Here is a 9031-nt window from a genome sequence, read left to right on the forward strand (position 1 = left end):
TGGAGGAGTGGGATGGGAGGTTGGGGTTGGATGGGAGGTTGGGGTTGGAGGACTGGGATGGGATGGTTGGGGTTGGGGTTGGGATGGGAGGTTGGGGTTGGAGGACTGGGATGGGAGGTTGGGGTTGGAGGACTGGGATGGGAGGTTGGAGGTGGAGGCCCACTTTTTTTTTTTTTTTGTTCCTGTTTATACTGTACAAATAGTGGCACGTTAGCTAAACATATTAGTACCCAGCTTATCCATTTCCCCCTCCCCTCCTCTGATAAAACCGTGTACTCTAATTGGTTGGTTTGACTTCATGGGCTAATAATAAGAGAAGTTTAACTATAAATGTTTGCGCAGCAACAGCAGGACATCACATCCACTTCAATATTCCAATCCTGAGAACAGCTGCAGACTGAGCAGAAAGGTAATTATCAAATTAAACTACTCTGAACAAAACTTTTAGTCACCACACTTACACTATGTGGAGAAGTATTTGTGAGGTTGGGGTTGTAAAAAAAAAGGATGACTGTATATACTGTATTATGTCTGACTACCTGTATAGGTTTTTTTGACACATGAGCTGTACATCCATGTGTATGCTCTGTTCTACGACAACGTAACCTCTGACATCTGCCTTTAACTAAATGGATCACTGCTAGGATATGAGCGAAATATATGCTCCCACCCTTCTGATCACCAACAAAAATAACAATGGGAGATTCTCAGATGGGTAAAAGTCTGTCCTCTCCTCAACTCCTCCGTCCTCCTCTCCTCCGTGACCGGAAAACCGATAAGTGGTTGAGTGGTCGAAGAGAGGGTCAATTCGTTAGTTTGCGAATGGAGGAGTGTCCTCGGCTCCTCATGCCAAGGAAGCACAAGAGTACCCTACTTGAGTCCTCCATGGAAGAGTTTTGAGATCCGCCACATCCCATTTGAATCAGCTCTTGTTTTGTTAGAAGAGAAAAGCATGCATACGTTTAACAACGATATTCTACTTATCGTTTTATCTATAAAATATCTAGCACAACTAGCTTCATTTCTTATTACTACTTGTTTTGGGATTCCACCCTTGAAGCAACCATGTACAGATCCTGCAAATAAAATGTATTTCAAAATAAAGTCGATTTAAATAAATGTTTGTTGTTCACACATGTATTTGTTTGATTTACAACTGCACAGGACCAATGGCTTAAGGATTTATTCAATCTCTATCGCTGAAGCTTAGAAATTGAAAGGTAATTAAGGTCAAAAGTAGGAAGGTAAAGTAATGTCTTATATAGTATACATTCCAGCAGTCTATGCTGTTTATTAGTATTTTTACAATTTGAATTTGACAATTCGGCAAGAAAGACAATCACACAACAGGGATATACAAATAAAAAATACAACTGATTTGGTGGGTGATAATTTGTCCTATTTCACATGTACAAGTGTGCATTAATAAACATATGTGAATTGTAAATGTGTTTTTTTTGAGTATCCCAACTCCCCCTGAGACAGATGCCCTCAGAGAGTGGGGTCACGGCCAGGGTCTCCCAATATCAACTATGTCCCTGGAACAGTCAGGGTTAAGTGCCTTGCTTTTCAACTTTTCGGCTCTAAGATTTAATCTAGAGACCTTTCGGTTACTTGCCCAAACTCTGTTACCGCCAGGCTACCTGCCCCCTGAATAGGGAAGGACAGGCATGAAATTAAGTTGGTATTTTGATTGTGGGAATTAATGGTAAAAAATATTATTGGACAGGTGATGAAAATTGTTTAATATATATATACACTACCATTCAGAAGTTTGGGGACACATAAATATGTCCTTGTTTTTTAAAGAAAAGCTCATTTTTTGTCCATTAAAATAACATCAAATTGATCAGAAATACTGTGTAGACATTGTTAATGTTATAAATGACTATTGGAACTGGAAATGGCAGATTTTTTTATGGAATATCTACATAGGTGTACAGAGGCCCATTATAAGCAACCATCACTCCTGTGTTCCAGTGGCAGGTTGTGTTAGCTAATCTAAGTACATTAGAGTGTCTAGTTTGAGAAACAAACGTCTGACAAGTCATCAACTGGCAGCTTCGTTAAATAGTACCTACAAAACACCAGTCTCAATGTCAACAGTGAAGAGGTGACTCTGGGGATGCTGGCCTACTAGGCAGAGATGTAAAGAAAAAGCCGTATCTCAGACTGGCCAATAAAAAGAAAAGATTAAGATGGGCAAAAGAACACAGACACTGGACACAGGAACTCTGCCTAGAAGGCCAGCATCCTGGAGTCGCCTCTTCACTGTTGACGTTGAGACTGGTGTTTTGTGGGTACTATTTAATGATGCTGCCAGTTGAGGCATCTGTTTCTCAAACTAGACACTCTAATGTACTTGTTCTCTTGCTCAGTTGTGCACCAGGGCCTCACACTCCTCTTGCTATTCTGGTTAGAGACAGTTTGTGCTGTCCTGTGAACGGAGTAGTACACAGAGTTGTACGAGATCTTCAGTTTCTTTGCAATTTCTCGCATGGAATAGCCTTCATTTCTCAGCACAAGAATAGAATGATGAGTTTCAGAAGAAAGATCTTTGTTTCTGGCCATTTTGAGCCTGTAACCGAACCCACAAATGCTGATGCTCCAGATACTCAACTAGTTTAAAGAAGGCAAGTTTTATTGCTTATTTAATCAGGACAACAGTTTTCAGCTGTACTAACATAATTGCAAAAGGGTTTCCTAATGATCAATTATCCTTTTAAAATTATAAACTTGGATTAGCTAAAAAAACATGCCATTGGAACACAGGAGTGATGGTTGCTGATAATGGGTCGCTGTACGCCTATGTAGATAATCCATTAAAAATCACCCGTTTCCAGCTACAATAATCATTTATAACATTAACAATGTCTACACTGTATTTCTGATCAATTTCATGATATTTTAATGGACAAAAAAATTGCTTTTCTATCAAAAACAAGGACATTTCGAAGTGACCCCAAATTTTTGAATGGAATTTTATATGTAATGAAGTGTTGATATAGTGAAACAGATTTTGTTATAGTAATGAACTTTAGATGGTCCGTGGTACTGGCCTCTCACCAGGCCCAGACACAGTCATGGTATCACAGCAACTGGACTGATTTTAAACTAGAAAAACTCTATAGATAAAAAATGTTTTTGCCATGATTGAATATTGTAAACTGTGTCATATCAGCAAACTTTTAACTTTCAGTTTCTTTTTTACACTGGCTGTTTCCCAGTGATCCTCCTCACTCTCTACTGACAGACCTGTTACCAGAACGATGTCAAGAAACCAGCCTGAAGGTATGTTTTATGAATCACACAGGACAGGACAGGAGCAAGCTAAAGATAATCGTATTTAGAATAATATAATATAGAGGTTTGGGAATGGGGAATGCAGAGTGACAATAACTCTTTCAGCTTTTTGAGACTGTCTCTCTGTTCTGTGTCCACAGTTGACGGCATAGAGGTGAAAAGGCCCAAGATCAGCACCGATGTTGAGTGGTCGGATGACCATAAAAAAGTAATGCAGACATATGAGGTTGGAAGTGTCTCTGCAATCGCCGGGCCGACGAAGGCCACATTGTGTCTAGCAGCTACCACCTGCTTTGATATAGGCAAGGAAGGGGTCGGGGAACAAGTTTTGGGTACAGGCTTCTCTGTCGGGAGGACAACATCTGTTTCTCTGTTTGGTAGCAAGTCGTAGTTCAAACACTGGTGAAACACCACCACTCAGAGCCTAGAGGTCCACTGCTTTGGAGATGTATCATTTCCACCTGTTAAGTTCTCTTGTAGTTTACAGACAAGGCTTCAGGGTCACAGATGTGCTTGGCCTCTTAAACTTAATGAAAACATCTTGATGTATTGTACTTAATCAGTGGACTGTATATACAATATATTATCAACTCTATTGGTGACTGTTCTTTTTTTATGCACTCACGCACACACGTAAACACACACACACAGACACAGGTATGTATATCTATAGATGCGTTAGCTGACAACGTCACAAAAACTATTTGCGCTCTTCAATTGGGCAGAAGTCTGTGAGTTGTTGTGGATAGCCAGATAGCAACAATGACAAGAAACTGCCATGTGGGGAATCGTAAGTGGCTTGTTTCAGCTAGTTTTATCTTGTTCTTGATACCATGTTTTGTTTTGAGGTGTGTTGACGGATTTCATGTTAATGCTAATATGGCTCAAATTCACTAGCTAGCTAACCAACAACTGTAACAATGTATCTGAGAGACAATCAAGTGCTCATTGTGCAAATGTATTTATGTTTTCAACAAACTTGAGGCTAAGTATAATTTGCATGTTGTCAATATTCTAAGCCAACTCTGTCTGTTTTGCCCCATAGTTGCACACACATCGGTATTGTTGCTAACTAACCAACCTATACATGTATCACAGAAGCCTCTTCATCCCCACTGCACAATTTCACCCCCTAGTGGTCAAACTGAGCTGCTGCAGAACAGGACAGACCACTTTGTTTCTTTTGGGGCTGGATTCATCCGCATACATACACACGCACGTGCGCATGCACGCACGCACGCACGCACGCACACACACACACACACACACACATGCACTTTGTTGCACAGTGATTTCTGAATCAGAGATCCGAGATCAGACTAGCTCCATGTTAATAGCAGCTACATCGACTAAAAGGCAGGGCCGACAGATAGCGTAGCGGTTAGGTTGCTAGTCCAAATCCCCGAGCTGGCAAGGTGGAAAAATCTGCTGCTATGGTCTTGAGCAAGGCCGTTACAACAACTGCTCCCCGGGCACCGATGACATCGATTAAGGAAGGCCCGCCGCACCGCTCGGATTAAGAAGGGTTGGGTTAAATATGGAAGAAGAATTTAGGTTGAATGCATTTAGTTGCAACTGATTAGATTTTCCCTAGACCCATTACTATACCTTCGCATAACAACTGAAATAACTGAAATATACCTTTCTGTCCCTCTCTCTCCCTCTATCCCTTCTTTTTCTCACTTTCTATGTCTCTCTCTCCCTCTCTAGCTCCATACAGCTAATGTGGGAGGTCAGGGATCAACCGCTGATGTGGTCTCGTCCATCATGAGAGAGATCCAGAGCACTGGGCCCCTAACACAGAATATCTAACGCATACGTCACTTTATCCTAGTGCCGGGTCTGACACACACACACACACACACACACACTTATGCATGCATGAGAGGACCTGAAAATGAGCAAAAGACATTGAAAATACATATTTTTGGTTGAAAAGCCACTGAAAAGCTGCATTTAACATATTGTGTTGGCTAGCATATAGGAACGTTCCCAGCACCTCGATATTGATCCCATAAAATAAAGGTAAATAAAAAAAAAATTGAACTGAACTCAACGCCAGTGTCAATGGCCACACCTGTCTTGATCTTCAATGGCCTGGCGGATGCCGATGCACTCACGAGCTCTACCTTGGCCTTCACTTATACACACAGCAGGGACACCTCTGCAACAATCCCAGCTTTTGGCCTCTGGTTCGAATATGCGGTCTTAAATTTTACTGTGATACCCTCCAATTTTCGCGCCCCTTCCCAATTTGGGCATGCAATTTCCTGGTTTATTATCTAATCCATTCCAGAAGCAGCCCTCCTCTTGTAGGATTCCTTTGTGGTAGTTTACAGGGCCGGACAAAGTTGTCTATGGTATCCACCCAATCATTGCTGACTGCTCTAGCTAAAAACACAGCACGGAGAAACCGTATCAAAACGCTGGGAGAGTTATTTTCACTTCCGCTTTCCCATCCTTGAACTGCATTTTTGTTCCCAATAAAAAAATGAATGGTATATAATGTATTGTGTCATTTTGAAGTCACTTTTATTGTAAATAAGAATATGTTTCTAAACACTTCTACATTCATGTGGATACCACCATGATTACAGATAATCCTGAAGGAATTGTGAATAATGATGAGTGAAAGTTAGAGGGTCAAAGATCATATGCCAAAGACATGCTAACCTCCCCTGTTATTCGTAACGGTGAGAGTTTAGCATGTCTTGGGGGTATGATATTTGACCCGCTGTAACTTTTTCACATATCATCATTCACTATTCATTCAGGATAGTGTGACACACAACCAAAACTAAATGCAAATACATCCAACACGTTTGTAGAGTCACTGTCACAGCCGTCAAAGGAAGTGGACGAAGGTGCAGCGTTGTGAGCGTACATATTCCTTTTATTTAGAAATGACGCCAAAAATAAACAATACAAAACAACCATGACACTTACGTGCTATGTGTCACAAACAAAGTTAACTACCCACAAAGACAGGTGGGAAAAAGGGCTGCCTAAGTATGGTTCCCAATCAGAGACAACGATAGACAGCTGTCCCTGATTGAGAACCATACCAGGCCAAAACAAAGAAATACAAAACATAGAAAATAGAACATAGAATGCCCACCCCACATCACACCCTGACCTACCCAAATAGAGAAATAAAACGGCTCTCTAAGGTCAGGGCGTGACAATCACAAGAATTGTAGGAATATGGGACTAAATACTAAACATTTGACAACTTTATTTGTAAGAATAAAAAACTAAATATTTTCTCTCAGCAATTGTGTTAGTACAAAATAATATAATTGTAAATTTGTTCAGAGCATACGATATAGCTCAGTATTTTAATTATTTGTTTAATACAGTCATTATTGCTCATCTTTATCAAGGGTGTCAATAATTTTGGACCCCAGTGTATGTAATAATCAGCACAGACTGTTGGAATGTATACTGTTGCTGATATTCTGAAGTAAATACTCAGTTCATTATCAAACTCACTATCACAGTGGCAAAGTGCTTCTCCAAAAGGTCCGCCCAGTCACCTGACGGCTCACCTGACAGATCAGGTGGTCACCAGCTGACCATATTAAGATGGCCACACACACACACACACACACACACACACCCCACAACAATGATTTGAACAGCAGCCATTGATGAAAAGCACATTATCCTTGAGGTGAAGAGAGGAACACAGCTGGATGAAATGGGGGTAGCAATAGCGATGAGGGTAGCATTGTGCGATTCTGTTGGCGTGAGTACAGTTGGGTAGAATGAGGGGACGATGGTGAAGAAGATTGGAGTAAAAAGGGCTAAAGTTGGAAAAGAACAGCAGTTTATGGTTGGAGAACGATTCACGAGCAAGGATGATTTTTTGGGGGTGACATATTTGGTCTTTCGAAGATGGTGAAGGACGAATTGGGAAAAGTGAATCGGTTAGAGAGGAGTGGTTTGATGTGCATTTTGTATGTGTCAAAAGCACAAAAGGAGAAAACTCTGTGGCTCTACAAGATATCAAAGTATGATGTGGAAGCAATGACTTTCAGAGTAGAGCACTGGTTAAAGGTGTCATCTCTGGGGTGTCATTGGACATAGTGGCTGTGTGGTTTAGGGATAACATGCCAGGAGTGGTAGAAGCCCGTCGCTTGAATTGAATGATAGACGGAAAGGAGGAGCAAAGCTTATCAGTTTCTGTTTTTTGATCAAGTGGTTCTCCAAACTTATCTGACATACCCAAGTTTCACATATGAGGTGAGACTATAAGTACAGAAGCCACTGCAGTGTTACAATTGTAAAAAGTTTGGACATGTGGCAAGTGTTTGTTTTAGGAATAAATATGTCATAGTAGAAGAGTCAGATGAATCATGTTACTGTAATTGTGATGGGAATCACGTTCCCGGAGTGCCCTGTAAGGATGAAGGAGGTTGCAGAAGCAAGGGTCAGGGTTATCCAGCCGATCTCCTATGTGGTAGCTGTGAAAATAGCTGAAGGAGTGAGTAGAGATGAGATGGTAGTGGACATCCCACAGTCTGCAGTGAATGCCATGTAGGAGAAGAAGGTGGACTTTGTTGCGTTTTATAGCGCAAGTGATAAATTGCACTAGTCAAACTAATAAATCAAATTAGTCGGAAAATAGATTTCTGGATATCCAGGACTTTACAGCCGGAATGTTACAGGGAGTACTGACTATAGTGGTTCCTAATCCTGTGCAGGGATCTGAATAAACATGCAAATCTGACTGAAATTCAGGGTAGTAGAGTCAAATTCGGTTAGTGTTTTGGGTACCAGTATGAATTTGATCATCCAAAACAAATTTTGTTTTTGGGGGATTTTTTTTACTACTTCATATGGTAGGTGGCGGCAATACACCTTATGAGTGTAGTCTGCCAATAAACATCGAAGAAGAACAGCAGCCATCATCTGAAGACCAGCAGTATGCATCATTAACCAAAAGTGAGTTATGGTGTTTTGTCTTACGATGTACTTTGATTTGTCCTATAGTTTCTGACTTATCAGATGATGTTCTTGACCGTGCCTTTTGATGCTGTAATCACCCCATTGTTTGCCTGTGGCTATTTAGAGTTAGCATATTGTTCATTTAAGTTTAAGCCATTTTAGTATTGCTACTTATACCACCCTTTGTTTAGCATTATATGGAAAATGTCTTGATGAATTGTGCCTTTGGTAATTGTTGCTTATTGTGGATTTGTTAATAACTGTCACTTGTTTCCTTTGGACCTAGAACCATACATAATGCATTTTTTATAACTTAAATGTTCTCTGATTGACCTGCGCAAATAAAACAGATCAAAGAGAAGTTTTGAATCTCTATGACAGGAGCTCTTGGGGGACCATCACCGTTCACTAAAACCAGCCATACAGCACTTTCAAAACTAGACCATTTCTTACATGGTCCTTCAAGTGGATTTGGTGGCTACCAAAAAGACTGTATAGAAGACACTAATTTAGCCAGCTCTCTAAGACATACGGGCAGGACACCCAGTCCAACAGCGCCAAACACCGAAGCGGTATGGCTATGAGCACTTTCACCTATGGGTTTGGCAACCCCCACAGAGCTTACCAACGGTACAGCCAGTGCACCACCTCCACAGCAGAACTAGCAACAAGAGCTGAATATAGTTAATATCTCATCCTCATCTATGTAGCAAAGGAGTGCAGTGGAAGGCGCATGCCATCAAAAAGTGAACACAGGTCTGTATCAGCATGTTATCCA

At 40.9% G+C, this 9031-nt stretch overlaps 1 long non-coding RNA gene across 1 annotated transcript; it reads left to right on the forward strand.

Annotated features, from left to right (window-relative positions):
• Window positions 1-346: 346 nt before the first annotated feature.
• Window positions 347-3898, forward strand: LOC135543876 (uncharacterized). The gene is made up of 3 exons (XR_010456262.1): window positions 347-409; window positions 3228-3291; window positions 3444-3898. It is a non-coding gene; the product is annotated as an uncharacterized LOC135543876 (long non-coding RNA).
• The last annotated feature ends 5133 nt before the right edge of the window (window positions 3899-9031 follow it).

The sequence above is a fragment of the Oncorhynchus masou genome, chromosome 8 (genome assembly GCF_036934945.1).
Source record: "Oncorhynchus masou masou isolate Uvic2021 chromosome 8, UVic_Omas_1.1, whole genome shotgun sequence".
NCBI classification, from domain to species: Eukaryota; Metazoa; Chordata; class Actinopteri; order Salmoniformes; family Salmonidae; genus Oncorhynchus; species Oncorhynchus masou.